This window comes from Heloderma suspectum, chromosome 4 (assembly GCF_057233095.1).
Source record: "Heloderma suspectum isolate Gila_16-S chromosome 4, 16-S_ref, whole genome shotgun sequence".
Classification (NCBI taxonomy): domain Eukaryota; kingdom Metazoa; phylum Chordata; class Lepidosauria; order Squamata; family Helodermatidae; genus Heloderma; species Heloderma suspectum.
The window spans coordinates 164,208,672-164,227,446 of NC_139461.1; the positions used below are offsets into that span (position 1 = coordinate 164,208,672).

The 18,775-nt window shown below is 46.0% G+C and overlaps 1 protein-coding gene and 1 long non-coding RNA gene across 5 annotated transcripts in view; one reads left to right on the top strand and one right to left on the bottom strand.

The window, feature by feature from the left end:
- The window catches only part of LOC146347660 (uncharacterized), a 47,103-nt gene extending 33,744 nt beyond the window's left edge, over nt 1-13,359 (top strand). The window contains exon 4 of the long non-coding RNA XR_014789892.1: nt 12,933-13,359. This is a non-coding gene — a long non-coding RNA (uncharacterized LOC146347660). The remainder of the gene's footprint in view (nt 1-12,932) is intronic.
- Nucleotides 1-17,567, bottom strand: part of LOC146347659 (uncharacterized) — a 129,696-nt gene extending 112,129 nt beyond the window's left edge. For 2 of the 4 annotated variants that reach the window (XR_014789890.1, XM_084848171.1), the window contains exon 1: nt 17,368-17,550. The gene's annotated coding sequence lies outside the window, so the exon portion shown is untranslated. Of the gene's footprint in view, nt 1-17,367 lie in introns of all 4 variants that reach the window. The other 2 variants (XR_014789889.1, XR_014789888.1) reach the window with 2 other exon arrangements.
- Between the last annotated feature and the right edge of the window lie 1,208 nt (nt 17,568-18,775).

Here is an 18,775-nt window from a genome sequence, read left to right on the forward strand (position 1 = left end):
GTACAGGTGGGGGAAGCAGAAGGATCAGGGCCTCATACTACCTTTCTGAAATAAAAACACAGTACAAACTGCTTTTCCAGTCCTTGTGGTGGGAAAAGGAAGCATGGGGTTTGGGGCCCTTGTGCTGCTTTTCTGAAGTGTGCGGGCCCCAGTCCCTGCTGTTCCTCAAGTAACTGCATTTTCACTAACTAAATTAACACATTACTTAGGGAGAGGGAAAGAGATAGTGGGGAAAGAGGCATCCATTCAGATATTGGCTGGCCATTAAAAGCCATTGGCTTAACACAGGAATGAGCAACTTGTGCCCTTCCAAATGTTTGGCCTACAACTCCCATCATCTCTCACTATTGGCTAGGTTGGTTAGGGCTGATGGGAGTTGAGGGTCAAAACATCAGGAAGGTCACCTGTTGCCCACTCTTGGCCAGATCTGCCAAGCTAAACTTGTTCAACAAATTTTGGCCTCCCACTAATCCTAAATCTTCTATAATCAGAGTCACTAGGCTGTAACAGAGTCCTGAAAAGTCATCTTGACCAGCTCACCAGCTTGTTAAAATAGCTACGTGCTCTGTAACCATATCCTTACTTCTCCTGGATTGCAGGTCCTTACTTACATAGTTTGTTCTACTTTCCCAGGTTCAGTACAATTCCCTTTGTGGGAAAAGTCCGACACAAACTAGGGGTTGATTAATTCCACCTTCTTTCCATCACAACCCTTCACTATCTTCCTCAAACAAAAGACCTACCCTTCCTCCTCCTTCTTGCTCCATACACAGCAAAATAAGCCCTTTTTGTTGTTCTTGGCATCCCTCGCAGATGTCAGCTTTTCTGAGCTTTAGCCTTCCTGACACCATCCTTACAGGTTCTGGCCAGTATTGTACTTATTTTTGGTTATACATCCCTCCTTCCATCCCCTATATATGCCTTTTACATCTCAACCCATGCCATAGATATAGATAAAGAAGTAGGCTGGTGCAGGTAGACCCAAGAGACGGCTGTACAACTAGGTGAACTGGTGTAGTTCCCTTAACAAAAGCCACATCCAGACTTGACATCAGGATCTCATAAAAAAAGATACTGAGGCTGGAAGCAAGGAGACAGGAAGCTATGGACAGTCACCACACAGGCCTTGAGAAACTGGAGGGTGAAATTAAAGAGCAGGCTTTAGATGTCCATGTCAAGTAGTTTATGTCTGTCCTGGTAGTACATGGAGTGCACAGGGAGAGCTGCTGTAGGTACTGGTGGTTAGCTTTGACAATAGTGCTTGTCATTTGTGCTTCTGCTAGGGATGTCAGAGAATTCTGCCACGGATCTCAGGGAGGCCGAATGCCAGCGCATTCGGCCCCCTGAAATCGGTGGCGGAACAGTCTGCCCCCCCACCCCCCCCGGGACGAGACTTACCTGGGGCGGATCTTCCTGGCGGCGGTTTGGCGGTGGCAGCGGCCAGTCTTCTGACTGGCTGCGGCCACCGCCATTTCCAGTTAAAACAAACAAACAAACAAAAAAAAGTGATAGACTACGTAAAGATTTACGTAGCCTATCATGGCTAGATTTTAAAAAAACACCGTGATAGGCTATGTAAATCTTTACGTAGCCTATCACAGCTGACTTAAAAAACAAAAAATGTGTGTACGCAAATGGCGGCGTCCATGGGCACCGCCATTTGCGTTCCTTATTTTGGCACGTCTTAGTCTACGTAAACATTTACATAGACTAAGACGGCGAAAATAAGGGGAACACAAATAGCGTAGCGTCTACGCTATTTACATTCCCCTTATTTTCGCCGTCTTAGTCTACGTAAATGTTCACGTACACTAAGACGTGCCAAAATAAAGAATGCAAATGGCGGCGCCCATGGGCGCCGCCATTTGTGTACGCGCATTTTTTTGGTTTTTTTTTAATCAGCCGTGATAGGCTACGTAAACATTTACGTAGCCTATCACGGCTGACTGCAGGGACACAAACTGTCTGTTTCCCGCCTCCCAGCTGAGCAGAGCAGAGCAGAGCAAGCTGCTCCAGCTGGTCCAGGAACTACAGAAGCAGGCAAGCTCCCAGAGGGGGAGCAAACAGGGGGAGCAAACAGGAGTTGGCCAGGGGAGTTCGGCAGGGGAGGTCAAGGGGGAGGCCCCTAACATTTTTTTTAAAAAACTAACTTTTTTCCATTTATTTGTCTTGTAACACACACTTTCACACCAGTGGGACTCTGCTTTTAACCTCTACTGAGTTGAGGAGCAGGCACAGGCTAGTCTAGAACAATCAGAAAGCTAGACACAAAAAGGGAAAAGAGGCTATGGAAGGACAAGACTCTCCAGTGGTGGTGACCTGCAAGGTGTGTGCGATGTTTGTTTTCTTGCCTGAGAACAACATGGCCTACACCTGCAACAAGTGCAAGTTGATCACGCTGCTGGAAGAAAAAGTAAGTGGACTGGAGCGGCGACTGTCAACCCTCTGGGGAATAAGAGAACACAAAGAGTTCTTGGACAGAATGGGGGAACTACAGCAGCAAAGGGAAGACCAGAAGCTTGAAGAGCAACAGCAAGATGAGGCAGTGGGAAATGCTGAGGTGAAGAAAAATGGAGTAGAGGATACTCCTTGGAAAAGGGTGACAGGAGAAGAAGAACTAGACGCCACTCTGCACCAGTGGAAGCAGTGGAGCTGTGGAACCGATTCCAGGTACTTGCAGATGAGACTGGAGGACAGCCTGCAGAGGAGGAATCCCAGGGGAACCTGCATGAGAGTGAGCAAGAGGCTGAAGGTCAGTCAAACAGAGGCGATGAAACCCAGGCCTACAAGAAGAAGAAGAGTGGTAGTAGTGGGAGACTCCTTGCTGCGTAGGATCGAGACCCAAGTATGTCGCGAAGACCCGTGGACTCGCCAGGTATGTTGTCTCCCAGGAGGACAGATTAGAGACATGACTGAAAGGTTGCCTGCACTCATAAAGCCCACTGACAGGTATCCCTTTCTTGGGAACAAATGATACCGCCAAGCGGAGCTACGAAGAAATCATGTCAGACTTTGAAGCTTTGGGAAGGAAACTCAAGAACTTTGGGGCCCAGATAGTTTTCTCATCCATCCTTCCAGTAGTTAGAAGAGGGATAGAAAGGGAACGAAAAATACTCTGGGTGAATGACTAGCTACGAAGGTGGTGCCGACGTGAGAGATTTGGATTCTGGGACCACGGGCTATACTTCCTGGAAGATGGGCTGTTGGCTAGGGACGGGTTGCGCCTCACAAAGGATGGGAAGAATGTGTTTGGCCACAGCATGAAGAACTTCATCAGGAGGGCTTTAAACTGAATCCTACGGGGAAGGGAGATGTAATGTTAGGGGTAACAATGGACGTAGGCGCATGCACTGCAATGGAGAGAACAGCTCTGATAGCGCCCAATAATAGTCTTCAGACACATGTAGGAAGAAAGCCAGACTATGAAGCACATGGTCTTCGATGTCTATATACTAATGCCCAGAGTATGGGAAACAAACAGAACAAATTTGAACTCTTAATACAAGAGGGAAATTATGACCTGATAGGTATAACTGAGACTTGGTGGGATGACTCTCATGACTGGAATACAGCAATTGAAGGATATAACTTGTTCAAAAAGAACAGGAGGAACAGAAAGGGAGGTGGGGTTGCACTGTATGTGAAAAATACATATCTCTGCACAGAAATACAGGAGGAGGAGCTTGGTAGCCCCATCGAGAGCATCTGGATTGAAATAAATGGAGCAAAGAATAAAAGGAACCTGGTGGTCGGAGTCTACTACTGGCCACCCAATCAAGGAGAAGACAAGGATGAAACTTTTGAAAAGCAAATAGCCAATGTTTTAAGGAAGCATGATGTAGTAGTAATAGGGGACTTCAATTTCCCCGATATTTGTTGGGAGACAAATTCTGCAAAACATGCCCCCTCCAGCAAATTCCTGACTTGTGTGGCGGATAACTTCTTCCTACAGAAAGTAGAGGAAGGAACTAGAGGATCAGCTATCCTTGACTTGATCCTAACCAACAGAGATGACTTAGTGGATAAAGTAGCAGTTACAGGAACTCTGCGGGAAAGCGACCATGTTGTACTTGAGTTCTTGGTTCTAAGGGAAGCAAAAGCTGAGTGTAGTCAAACGCGTACCCTGGATTTTAGGAAAGCTGATTTTAATACACTCAGAACAATGATCAGTAAGGTCCCATGGCAAGCGAAGCGATGCTAACGAGAAAAGGAGTACAAGATGGGTGGGAGCTTTTAAAAAAGGAAATTCTCAAGGCACAATCACAAACAATTCCAACAAGAAGAAAAGGTGGAAGACAACAGAAGAAGCCAATGTGGCTTCACAAAAAGCTTAGGGATGACCTGAAAACAAAAAAGGACACATATAGGAAGTGGAAAGAAGGCCAAGTAACAAAGGAAGAGTACAGGCAGATAGCACAGAATTGCAGGGATGGCGTCAGGAAGGCTAAAGCTGAGAATGAGCTGAGGTTAGCAAGGGATGCTAAAAACAACAAAAAGGCTTTCTTCAGCTACGTGCATAGTAAAAGGCAGAGGAAAGAAATGGTGGTTCAGCTACTAAATAAGGATGGCAAAACGATAACAGATGACAAAGAAAAGGCAGAGGTGCTCAATTCCTACTTTGGCTCAGTCTTCTCCCAAAAGAGGGTCTATGAGCCCCCTGGAAAGGCAAAGTACAGGCTGAAGGGGCAGGATTGCAGCTTGAGATCGATAGGCATATGGTCAAGGAACACCTAATTACTTTGAATGAGTTCACATCTCCAGGGCCAGATGAACTGCATCCTAGAGTAATAAAGGAACTGGCAAAAGAACTCTCAGAACCGTTGTCTATTCTCTTTGAGAAATCATGGAGGACGGGGGAAGTGCCAGATGACTGGAGGAGGGCTAACGTTGTCCCTATCTTCAAAAAAGGTAAAAAGGAGGAACCTGGGAACTACAGACCAGTCAGTCTGACATCAATCCCTGGGAAAATTCTGGAGCAGATGATAAAGCAATCCATCTGGAAGCACCTTGACAACAATGCCGTGATTACTCGAAGCCAACATGGATTTGTCAAAAACAAGTCCTGCCAGACAAATCTGATCTCATTTTTTGATCAAGTAACCTCCCTTGTAGACCGTGGGAATGCTGTAGGCATCATATTCCTCGACTTCAGCAAAGCTTTCGACAAAGTGCCCCATGATCTCCTGATGAGCAAACTAGCGAAAAGGGGGCTTGATGAAACAACGATCCGGTGGATCCACAGTTGGCTACAGAATCGGACTCAAAGAGTGCTTATCAATGGGACCTTCTCAAACTGGGGAGAGGTAACGAGTGGGGTACCGCAGGGCTCAGTCCTGGGCCCAGTGCTCTTCAACATTTTTATTAATGACTTGGAGGAGGAGGTGCAAGGAATGCTGATCAAATTTGCAGATGACACAAAATTGGGCGGGATAGCTGATACTTTGGAAGACAGAAACAAAATTCAAAGTGATCTGGATAGACTGGAGCGCTGGGCAGAAAACAACAGAATGACATATAATAGGGATAAATGCCAAGTTCTGCACCTAGGAAAAAGAAACCAAATGCACAGTTACAAGATGGGGGATACGTGGCTCAATAACACTACAAGCGAGAAAGATCTTGGAACTGTTGTCGATCACAAGCTGAATATGAGCCAACAATGTGATGTGGCTGCAAAAAAGGCAAATGCTCTTTTGGGCTGCATTCATAGAAGCATCGCTTCCAAATCCCGGGAAGTATTAGTTCCCCTCTACTCAGCACTGGTTAGGCCTCATCTGGAGTACTGTGTCCAGTTCTGGGCACCACACTTTAAGAAGGATGCAGACAAACTGGAGAGGGTTCAGAGGAGGGCAACAAAGATGATCAGGGGACTGGAAACAAAGCCCTATGAAGAGAGACTCAAAGAACTGGGCATGTTTAGCCTTGAGAAGAGAAGACTGAGGGGAGATACGATAGCACTCTTCAAGTACTTGAAAGGGTGTCACAGAGAAGAAGGCCAGGATCTCTTCTTGATCATCCCAGAGTGCAGGACACGGAATAATGGGCTCAAGTTACAGGAAGCCAGATTCCGGCTGAACATCAGGAAAAACTTCCTGACTGTAAGAGCAATACGACAATGGAACCAATTACCTGGGGAGGTGGTGGGCTGTCCCACACTGGAGGCCTTCAAGACAAGGCTGGACAGCCATCTGTCAGGGATGCTCTGACTTGGATTCCTGCACTGAGCAGGGGGTTGGACTCGATGGCCTTGTAGGCCCTTTCCAACCCTACTATTCTATGATTCTAAACAGCGGCGGCTACGGCCATCGCCATTTGCATCCCTGCTAGCCAGCGGCCGGATGTCCGACTGCTGGTGGAGCCAGCCGGAGGCTCCGCAGAATCCCTGCAGAGCGAAGCCAGCCAGCCGGGATTCCGGGGGGGAGGAACAGAGCGCCTCCCCCGCCGGCCAGGATTCCGGGGGGAGGGACGGAACGCTTCCCCCCCAGCATCAGCATAATCCGCGAAAGGTAAGTGACTTTCGTACATTCCCTAGCTTCTGCACAACCTGAGATATTTGAACAAGAATTGCCTGTAAATCCTGTTAGCTTGAGGGGGTATGAAAATAGCTTATGTGACTTGTGAAATGTGTAGAGCTCTCCCTGCTGAAGGCAGAGTAGTCTTATCACTTGCTGCTCTTTTCAGTCTGCATCTCCTTTAAAACACGCTTTCCAGCCATTCAAGGTTTCTCCACACAGAGGCTTTTTGTCTCGTGATTTTACCGGGGCTTCTACTTCCAGATTCTGTGCGGGATTAAGCTCGGCCCTTTACATTCTCTTCCCCACCTTCCCCCCTTTATCTGCAAGTTCTATGTTTCATTATACAGCCACTAGATGGCACTGTTGTTATAGCACCCTCTTTTCACAGACAAATTCAATCCAATTCAAAGTGTTTGTTTTTGTTCACTCATTATTTCCATTTAAAATGATGCTGTGGAAATGGTTGGAAACCATGGGAGAGGCACTGGAGGGTGACAACATCATGTAAAGGCCCCACCACCTTCCATGAATAACCAATCTCAATCACAGTATAAAAGCCCCGTGTGGAGAAGCCTTCAGTATGTTCATTGTGGGGGAAAGTCGGAGTGGCTGTTTGTACATTTCCCATATGATGCAAATCTGATCTTGATTTAAATGGGTCAAGCTGATGCATGTCTGCAGTATTACGCAAAGAACATAAAAAGGAAAGGGGGAGAAAAAGAAATCAGAGAAAAAATGCTGCACTAAAATCAAGCAAGCAACATACATGGGCACAATCCAATGCACTTTTGTACATCTATTCATTTTCATGGAATGTATACAGGAAGTCCCAGGTGGATTGTGCCCCAAGTGTGTGCCTTGGCCAAGGATGCTAGGTGCGTCCATGCTTCCGAGGATATATAGCTGGATACCCTTCTCCAGAATTTGCAAAATTCAGCCTTTTTCCCTCCCCTCAACCCCCATTCTCCTTTTGCCAGTTTCCAGTAACCCAAGCCCAATAACTTGTCTATAATAAAATGTGACTGCTGGGGCTATTTTTACAGAGCTGGCCTTCTTCATCTGCATGCTTGCTGGCTGTGTGTGGGGCCCAGGGCGATCCCCTGCCTCTGCCCTCCCCCCGCCTCCTCCCCCGCTGGCATCGCTCTGATCAGAAGTGACAACAGAAACACAGGCATGTTTCCTGGAGATTTTACCCTGTTAGAGGATGAAAGCTCTAGGGAGCAAGAAGAACAATAGAATCAGGGGCTTAAAAAAAAAAAAAAGGTTCCCAAACTGATCATTTTCAAATGACAGCTGGGTTCTTTTGGGGTGGGCGGTGGGAGGGGGTGGCTCTGGAGCTCTTCTTGGTCAATACGCAGAGAGGTGCATGGATGAATTAGGTGAGAAAAGGGCTGAATATTTGGTCATCCTGACTGTTCCCCAGGGAGGCAGACTATCCCTGATCTCTCGAGGGTTTTGTCCGGCCTCATTTAATTTTAGCCAGAAGGAAGAGCTGCTGCAATTTCCCTTGGGAGATAAATCTCCATTCCAACATCTTGTGATGTTTGGAAATTTCATTTGCTGTAGTGCTACTCTATTCCAACTTGTAGAAGCTTTCTTAGTCCTTTGTTCCACCCTAAAACAAATTTAGGACACCCTTTTTGGTCACACTTTGCATGAGAATGCAATGCATGCAACCGCGTGGATATATAGTGTAGTCTCTAGGTGGCACTGGTCTTAGTGGTATCTTGATGGAGTCAGGCGTTTCGTATTACTGCCTGTTCTTGTGGAAGAAAGACAATGGCATTCTGGTTTAGCTTCCTGACTGGACTCTAAGCCTTCTGCGTAATGTGGCTGATGCAGCCCCCTTCAGATAGAACAAGGGTGGGCACCTCTGGCCGCTGGGCTGTATGCAGCCCTCCTGGCCTCCCCATCCAGACTGTCAAGTTCCCCCAGCAGGCCCCTCCCCTCCTCCACATCCCCAGAGGCGCTTCTTGACAGCTCTGCTCTGCCCTCCTTTGCCTTGGCTTGGCTGTTCTAAACCAGGGCTTTCGAATGCCCCCTGAAGTCTGAAATGGAAAGGAAATCATTCCGCTGTGTCCTGTAGCCTGCAGGTCTTCACTCTCCCTCTGAGCTCTTCAGGGCTCTTTACTCTTCCTTGGACCTCCTTCATCCTCTCTCTCCCCTTGCCAGCCAGATATTTTTTTGTCATTCTCTCTGGTCCTGCTTGGTCATGGTTGCACATTTTGCTACTGCGCTCATCTGTGCAGACAACTTTGCTGGATTGGGGGTGGGGGGTGCAGAGAACTTTTTCTGTGGTGGCTGAGTTTGGTGACTTTTCCATGAGTCTGTGCTAGACCTGAGTCTTTGCTTTATCTGGATGCTTGCTGCCTGGGATATTGGGATGCTCTGTTTGGGAAGAGGGTTTGTATTGTATCTGTCGATTCAGTTTTGCTGGCTGAAAAGTGTCCTTGAGATGTGGTCGCTCAAAGGGGGGTGCTCACTTTGCCTTTGGCTGCCCTCCACTGGAAGGCTGTTACAGAGGAGCTCAGACATGGGGTGCATTTCACTGATGTTGCCCTGACACCTTGGCTCAAGAATCCATTTTGTTCTGGAAGAAGCCGGATGACAGGAATGGTTGCTGCAGGGCAAGAGTAATTGTGTACCAGCTTCCTCCACTGATTAGATTAAAAGGAGTTGTTCCCACGTAACTATCCAAACATGTAAATGCCTGCCTGCCTGCCTGGCTGCCAAGCCAGCAAACCCACAGACGTACCTTCAGTCAAGCCAGCCCAGAGTGCTGGTGGGACATATGGCCCAGTCCTGAAGGGTTCTCACCCACTGAACAAGCCAATAGGTGACTTGCTCTCAACCACCTTATTGCCTCATTTGCCTGACGCAGCCTTCCCCAACCTGGTGCCCTCCAGATGTGTTGGGCTACAACTCCCATTAGCAGCCAGTGGCCATGCTGGCTGGGGATGATCAGAGTTGTAGTCCAACGCATCTGGAGAGGACCAAGTTGGGGAAGTCTGGCCTAGAGAGTCCATTTGCCTTGTGAGCCCTGAGAGAAAGCTGTATTCCCTGGAAAACACAGCCGTTGAGTCCAGTTGGTGCCATACACTTGAAAGAACATGGCTCAACCTGAGGGTCTACGCAGGAACTTCTCAATTTCTATATGAATTGTTATCTTTGGGTCCAGTGATAACGGTCAAGCCAGGAGCCTAGAGCATTGGAAACTGCGACCAAAGATCTCAAGCCAAGCATATCCATTTCTAACTGCCTCTTCAAGTCCTAAGGCGAAGCACCATTTCTAACGTTCTCCATTCTAAATTCTATTCTTGAAGGGTCCCTAATCATGGCTACACCCCCGTTTGGACTCCCCATCATCGCTGCAAGTACCAGTTGTGTCAAAACCACCTTTGGATGGTCATCCATTGGTTATTTTTGCAAAACATGTCTCTCCAGGGTGCTTATGTGGCTTGAGGCTTTCACCTCATCTTTTGTTTGTGACTACAAGCTGAGAATTTGATTTGTGACTAAAAGCTGTGCCCGCAGCATTTTTCAACTCTTTGTAACCAACCAGGAAGGGAAGTCTTTAGGGGTCCCCTTACTCTGAAGCCAGGTAGCTATAACCATTTAAGCTCTATTTCTTTGTCTTTGCTCATCTGAATCTACCATGTTCACCCCCATAGCCACCACCATCACCAGCACTCGAACTTTCCCCTGCCTGGCCATTCCCATAGCGTCACCTTCCGCTGCTGTTTTGGCAGACACTAACTTCCCCAGTCTCCATCTTTATCTTTAAGTTAGGCCTACTAGAACAAGTACACCACTCCATGCGCTAGACCAGCCTTCCCCAATCTGGTGCCTTCTGGATGGTCTGGACTACAACTTCCATCAGCCCCAACCAGAGTGGTCAAATAGGGGTAATGTCACTTGTAGTCAAAAACATCTGGAGGGCACTGGGTTGGGGAAGGCTGCGCTAGGGCTTGATATGCCTCCTCCTCTGTGTGCCCCCACCAAATGAAGCAAAGTAGGTGGCTATGAAAGAGAGGATACTTTTGGCGCCCCAGTTGTGGAAAGCCCCCTCCAGAGAGGCTCACGTGGCGCCTCCATTGTGGTCTTCTTACTTTCCCAGACTTTTTGGAAAGTTTGTTTTTCTGTGTGTTTTTAAGGGTGTGTTCCTGTGTTTTTAGATCTTTCCCTTCCTTGCTGCTGGTTTTTACTCTGGTTTTATTCTGTTTTAAATTTTAAAGATTTTATATTCAGTTTTTTGTCACGTATTTTAGAGTTTTAATTTGTTTGAACTGCTGATTTATTTGCTTTCAATTTATCAACAAGGTTGAAAACTTCATCTTTTGTGTCACCAGTACTTGCCTCAGTTCCTCAGACTCCCTTCCTGAAGTTCAGGCACAGGTATCTGTCCTATATCTTCTGCAGTGAAGACGGATGAAAAGAATTCATTCAGCTTCTCTGCAATCTCCTTGTCCTCCTTCAGTACTCCTTTAACTCCATTGTCATCCAGTGGTCCAACTGCCTCCCCAGCTGATTTTCTCCTTCTGATATATTTAAAGAATTCTTTATTGTTGGCATTGATGTTGTTCGTGATATGCTCTTCAAATTGCTTTTTTGCATCTCTTATTGCCTGCTTGTATCGCCTTTGTGCAAGCTTGTGCTGCCTTTTGTTTTCCTCACTTGGGCAAGACGTCCATTTTTGGAAGGAAGTTCTCTTTTCTCTAAAGCCCCCTTGACACTGCTCGTTAACCATACCGGCAACCTCTTGGACTTGGTGCTACCTTTCCTGACCTGTGGTACGCATTTTAGCTGGGCTTCTATTATCGTGGTTTTGAATAGTCTCCAAGGATTTTGAAGGTATTTAACCCTCTTGACTCCACCTTTTAACTTCCTTTTCACCAGTTCCCTCATTTTAGAGAAGTTTCCTCTTTAAAAGTCAAATGTGGCTGTGTTGGGCTACACCCCCGCTGCCGCTTTTATTAAAAAAAAAAAAAAAATTGGCAGTGCATGCCATAACAAAAGCCCTGTGGGGAAATTAACCCACAGTGGCTTGTTATTACATGCAAACCAGATCACTGTGGCCACAGCCTCTCCACCCATCAACAAATCAGCTGACAAAGTAATCATTTTATGTATAGAAATGTTTTAAATAAAAATAAATAAATATAGAAAAATCTGACAGAGTTCTGGCCCTGGAATTCAGATGGCCAATTTAATGGTGTAATACTGGAATAGGATTGCACTGAATGTCACCCACCACCCTCTTAGGGGCACAGGATCTGTACTGTCAAAGGGCATGTATCTGACCATAACAGTGCAAGTCATCTTGAAGAACACACCAGTACACAATAACCAAATGGTTAATTAACTGGTTTGTTTAAAAAATAGACTGTTTCCAACTCTTCCTGTGTTGCTAGTTCTTTTTAAAACCTTAATTCATTCCTACTGAAGAAATAGTAAGTGAGCGTTTGAGTTACCTGAAACTTTTCATCAGGCAGAATGGAATAAAAAACAAAGATATTTATGAGAATGAGTTTTGCTGGCTTGATTAATGTGAATGAGTCTATGACTATGATTTTGCCAAAAACATACCCAGATAAGTAGAAAGGCACTTGACAAAAGAATGTTTCTTCACAACCATTGATGTTTTCCTGAATGGGCGATTTACCTGCAGGGAGAAAAACTGACATCCTTGCTTTGCAGGGATGTGTGGGGCGGCAGGGGGGCAGGGGAGTAGATGTGCATTTTGAATTTGGAGAGGGAGAGGGAACTGTGAATTGGCTGAAGCGTCCCTGGGGTGTGCAGTTGCACTCTTTAGGAACCTGATGCAGAATTAGTGGCAACACTCTCTGCCTATAAAGCAGTATATTTGCCTCCTTGATGCTCTGCTTGTATATTTGGAAATAAAGCGAGTATTTCAAAGACACCATAAGTCTCCAGTCCTGTCTCATCCAAAGGAAACCAAACCCAGGTAACACTACCTCATGAACATCTCGCTACTCAAAGATGTAGGAAGCAAAGAACTCTAGTGTCATTATTCACTAGTGCAATTTAAGTCAAGGAAGAATTGTTTTTATAGGGTGCACCAGGAGAAAGCCTATGCTGTTATACTGATGTGAAACGCTAACACAAGATGCCATAGAGCAGCATCAGATAGCAATACTCACCACCGCTAGGCACAGTGTGGTGGCATCATGGGTGGAGAGGGTGGACACCCTAAAATCGTAGTGCAGGAAGCTCATCTCAGTGCCATAATAAAGGCATTTTGACCACCATGGAGTTAGCTTAGTCAGTAAAACCCAGTGTGTGTAATAATTTGGTAGAAACCTTTTTTAATGGGACTACAGCTAATAAGAACCATTGCGGAATGACTGGGCTAGCCAAGAATCTCTCTGTAATGCTCTTTGTTTTTCTCCGCCACAGTCTCAAGCTGCTTGATGCAAGCCAGTCTGAACTCTAGTTCAGGTACATCTCTCTAGAAGACTGGAGTGTCAAACACTTACAAGAGGTAGTGTCTCAACCATTACGTAGGACATTCACCAGATGGAGCTCATAAACCAGGGCACTGACCTACTATAGATCAAATCCCACAAATTCACCATGAACAGAATAAATTAGATCCAGACATTTCTGATGCAAACCAGAGTAAAGCTCCAAAATCAGATGGAGGAAGAAGGGAGAGAGGACAAGAAAGACTTTCAGCACAGCTGGCCCAACTATAGGCAGAAAGTAGGCAACTGGCTGGGATGTCAACATTCCAGGAGTGTATGCCTCAACTATGTACATGTCTTGGCAAGAGCTGCTGTGTATGTTTTTGGATGTAACATTAAAAAAAGTATTCTTATCCGTGAAATGGGGCTTCTAATCTACGTTGGCAATAGGGCTGTGCACACACGCGCGCACGCACACACACACACCACTTCACTTTGGATGCTGATTCAGACCTTCTGAAGCAGCCCAGCTTCACTTTGGACTGATTCAGACCCAACCCATTTTGCTTCAGATTTGGATCGAGAGTCAGATATCCAAATTATTCGGATTTGACGTTTTCCCATTGATTTGCATTGGAACACAGAAATGGCCATACTTTTTTCAGTTTTCATGAAAAATACATGAAATACAGGGACCTGACAGTGCCCATGGAGCTGATCCCACCTGCCAAATTTCAGACAGTTTGGCCTGGTAGTTTTTGTGCTAGGTGCAGGTGAAATTTGATTTTTTTCAACAAAACCTCCCAAAGCAGAAAGCTCTAATTTTTCACTGTTTCCACAGAAGTGCATGAAATTTGGCGACCTGTCAGCCCCCATGGAGGTGATTCCACCAGCCAAATTTCAGACAGTTTGTCCCAGTAGATTTTGTGCTAGGCACAGCTGAGTCCTCAGAAACTCAAACCAAAGGTCATAAAGGGATCATCAGAGAAATTAGGAGCTTAAGCGGTGATTAGGAAGAGGTCACTATCCCTAATTAATGCTGTAGGTTTCTTTGAAGTGCAAATAACTTCATGTCCCCTAGTACTACTTTCCTATTCAGCTTCACAGTGGATGACCTCAGGCTCTTTTTGGATGAATGGAATACACATTACCTGGAGAAACAGGCTGGCAGAAGTAGTTTTGCTATGTGCTTTTTTCAACAAAATCTGTCAAAGCGAAGAGCTATAACTTTTCACTGGCTGCACAGAAGGGTCCCACCAGCACCTCGCCCACCTCTGCCCTGCCAAGACCCCGAAGATGCCTCATATTGGGCTTGCTTTGCCACACAGTGTGTTATTAAATGTAAATGATATATGGTGATGCGTGTAGTGCTTTGCCCGCTGTATTCTGAAATGTGGACTTGTGCATAGTGCTTTGCCACACACTGTTTCTTGGCCACAACACAAGCCCACACACAGAGAGAGGCACACAAGAGCAAAAGAAAAGCAAATGCAGAACTGCCTACAAGCAAAGAAAGGAGGTTCTAATTTTTTATTTTATTTTTTTAGGGAAAAGATAGAGAGTTCAAAAATGGGAAGGGAAGGAATACCAGAATTGAGAAAGGCGGGGGGGGGGGAGCCAAGAACAAGGAAAGTACATCATTCATACATACATATATGATTTTTTTTAAGGATCTTTTTTAAGAAACAAAGGGAAAACTACAAAGAAATACTTGAATTGAGAAGGGCGGTGGAGGGGGGAGCCAAAGAACAAGGCAAGGCAACTAAAGCACTTCTTAAATTTTTCTTGTTTTTTAATAAAGAAAGGAAAACTAATAAGAATGGTTCAGTTGAGAAGGGGGTAGGGAGCCAAAGAACAAAGCAAGGAAAGGAGAAAACTAAAGTACTTTTTAAATGTTTTTGGTTTTTGAAATAAAGAATCTAGAAAAGAAAGAAAGAAAGGGCTGGGTGGGAAAGAACAACAAAGCTACAGTACAACACACACACACACACACAGATCTAGCCAACTAACCAACTCTAACCAACTCTCTCATACAATGAAACAAACGTAGGCTGATCTCCAATATATACAGCATTCCCCGTGCCCTCCTCCACCACCGTCACTGATTGGAGACTGCTGGGTAAGTTCAGCCCTAATTTGGCAACTAGAGTTGCCATTTGCCAAAGCTCACTCCCCCTTCCTCCTCTCCCCCTCCCTGATCTTTCACAAGTTGATACATTTAGAGACAGGCTGTCTGGGCTTCAGAAGGCATCAGAATAGCTCTGAATCTCTGAAGCAGACCGAGGCACTTCTGTGGTGACCCGCTTCACTTTGGACCACTTCCGTGCTGGTCTGATCCACTTTGGACCACATCGAGGCACCCCTGAAGCACCCCAATTTACTTCAGTATTCGGATCCGGAACCAGAGCAACGCACAGCCCTAGTTGGCAATGGTGCCTTGGAATCTAAGGGCCAAATTACGTGTTCTCTTAAATGAGTGATCACATTTAACATGTCTGTGTTTTTAAAACAGTAGCCATGTACATGTGTTGTGTGATCAGAATAGGGACCACGGAACATAGGGAATGGGATTTGACCTTTTCCTCCGCTGAAAATTGCCTCTCTGAATCTATTTGCCACAGAAGGGAAGCTGTAATTGGTTCAATAGCGGTTTTCCTCCCACAGCGAATAGTACCTTCGAATGCGTGTGTGTTTTTTGTCAGGGCTGCAGAGTGGTGGCGGTGGAGTTAACACCTCTACCTGGCATCCCCAGGTAGTCCTGGAAAAATTCCTGCCTGAAACCCTAGAGAGCCATTGCCAGCCAGTGCTAAAATGCTGGGCTAGATGGACCAATTGTTTGACTCAGTATAAGACAGATTCTTGTGTTCTTATGTGATGTCGTGCTTAGAGTGTTGGACTGGGACTCAGGAGATCTAGGTTCTAGTCCTTACTTAACCATGAAGCTCACTGGATGACTTTAGGCCAGTCACTGACTCTCAGCCTAACCTACCACACAGGGTTGTCGTGAGGATAAAATGGAGAGGAGGAAGAGGATCATGTGAGCCACCTTAGGCTCCTCGGAGGAAAAAAAAGCGGGATATAAATATAATAAAGTGGAAAACAGGAGACTGCAGTAATTCAGTGAGGCAAAGGCACTCTACACATGCTCAGAAATACTTTCCACATTCCAGGACTCAGCCCTGGAACTGAAAGCGGACTTCTTGGCTGCCCTGATGAGGTACTGGCAAAAATTAAGTGTGTGTGTATGGGGGGGAGGGCTTTCTCAATAGGCAGGCCTATAACAACAAAGGGGACAAAGAAACCCCTCAAAGAGGGAGGCATCGCCTCAGAAGTAAATATATTTATTTAGCAATATAGTATGCCCAATGTAAGCCAGGATTTTGGACCAAGTTTTGCATTTTTCTGATGCTCATTTTGATGTTTTATCAATAAATTAAGGGAGGAAGTAGAGATCTGAAGAAATCACTTCCCTTGTCCAAACTCTCCCTTCAGATGGCCACTGCAGCCAGTCTGGGAGATGCAGAGAACTAGCCAACAGTAAAAGCATCTAGTCTGCATTTAATACTGTAGGCTTTTTAGGAGCAAAAATCAGAAGGGGAAAAAATTAGCATATGTCTCTGTCTTTCCTTTCTATCTCTCCTTAAATGATCAACCATTATAATTTTGCATTTCCATAATTAATTGGGGTCTGGAAAACACAGAGATATATAAGGAACATTGGTAGAATGATTTGTGGTGGTGCTTGCTCTGAGCTTCTCTTTCAGCTGCCCTGAGAATTCTGCTGAAGGGGGAAATATATAGCTGCCGTGGCGTGCATAGTGTAAAGGGGGGGGGGTGTCTTAAAAAAAATTGAGTTTGGACGATGGGGTTTTCTATGAGACAGGGCTCTGAAAATTGTTGCAGCCCCAAAAGAAATGGGACATTGTCACTAGCCCAAACCCTTCTTCAGGTTGGCTGTTTTCTCTGGTGTTCGGCTGTTAGGCTTCTATTCTTTTCTCAGAGACAAAGCAAAGCCTTACACATAGAAGCCCATTATGTCAACGAGACAGCTAGGCTAAAATAATTCTCCCTGATCTGTCTGTTCTCTATGTGCAGGGAATTTTTGTGTATGGAGTGGCATTCCATCATGTGAGCTTCCCCACCCACTCCAGGTCTGAAGTGAGATGTCCCAGCACAGGTTTATCTCGGTGAGAAGTAAGCCTTAGAACCAATTCAAACATGCAGGACATAGTACAGCATCCTCACAAGTCAGTACCATCTCAGAATGTTGTTGCTTGATTGAAAGTCTCCCCTTCATTGGGAAAGCTAGCACATGGGCAAATGGCTAAACTAGCCCCCTTCTCTGCAACACATTAGCTTTTGACATGCCTGCAAAGGTTCTTCCCCCCTCCCCCCCCTTCAGACACTGTAGCCAACACAGCATTCACCTTTTGAAACTCTCCACAATCTTGAGAGCAGGAATCTTGTTGAAATTCGTAGGACTCTAGTGGATTTTGTGTTGAGAGTGAGGTTCCACCATCCGTGATGCAGTTGCTCAGTTCCCTGATCACAGAACACTGTAATCACCCCAGAAAGCTGTGTGCCTTTCAGCAGTGAACCCAGACGGCTGTGAACTCACAACCTGATTGAAACAACAATGTTCCTCTGCTCAAGGCCAAGGCGCAGGAAATCGGAGGCCTCTGTAATTCATGCTACTTAGTCATACCTCCCCTCACCCTCCTGTCCTTTCTCTCGCTCTTTCTCTTTCTCAGCCCGCGTCTCAAGCTGCTTGATCACCTGCCAGCCAGTATTGATTTTTGCTTCCCAATCCCCAAGCTGGATGGAAGGAAAAGATTAAAAACAGTTTGTCAGTTCGAAGTTGAATAAGAATTCAGCACAGGGGACGTCTTAGAAGTGGGAGATTGAAAGGAAGGGGGAGTGCGGGGCCAAGGCCGTAGTCGGTATTCTGCGACATTAACCATTTCCCTCTCCACACACTTTGCTGGGAGACCCAATCTGGCAGGCCCACTAGAGTTCCCTCTTTCAATGTAAGCCCATGGCCTCCAATGACCACAGATGATCTGGACTTATTCTTAGTCCGTTAGGAGGAACTGCACGCTTATGTCAACATGCCTACCTTCGCAGATGAAAATGCGAATACTCTTGCCCATTCGTGGATGGGGTGACGGAAGGAGTCGCGCAGAGTCTGGCAGCTGAACAGCATGGCCTGCAGGACGATGATGAGGCCAACACAATCCAGACTCAAATGTTCCACAAACAGAAAGTGTGGACTATAAGTACATATGCCCAGATGGTTCCAGACAACAGAAGCAATGAGTAAAACTGCACATTACATGGCCAAGACAAATATGCATAGGTGGACTATATTACACTTATATGATTTAGGGAGCCTTGGTCCCATTTTGCAGCTAAGGAGCCCTGAGGCATGGCGACCCAAGACCAGCCAGTGAATCCATGGCACAGAATTCTTACATGCAAATAACAGCTAATTAACAATAGATGGTCCCTGAACATCTGCAGGGTGCTTTCACCTTACCACTGACCACTTGAATTCTCCCCTCTCCCCACATACACATAGAGTGATGGCACATCTCCCACAGCTTAAAGCTCTTTAGAAATTGAGCATTAACTCCACCTCTGGCCCCCCAGTTAATCATCCCAAAGCTTCTTCCACTTCCTTCTCCAAGAGTTTCTCCAGACAGTGGCTTCCTGTTCTCATCTCATAATCCAGGGCTGTTAAGACACCAGGAGAGCATCCCCACAGGACCGGGCTCTGAAAATCATCAGAACAGTTGAAGGGTAAGGCTAGCACATTTGGGGGCTGGTGCAGCTGTG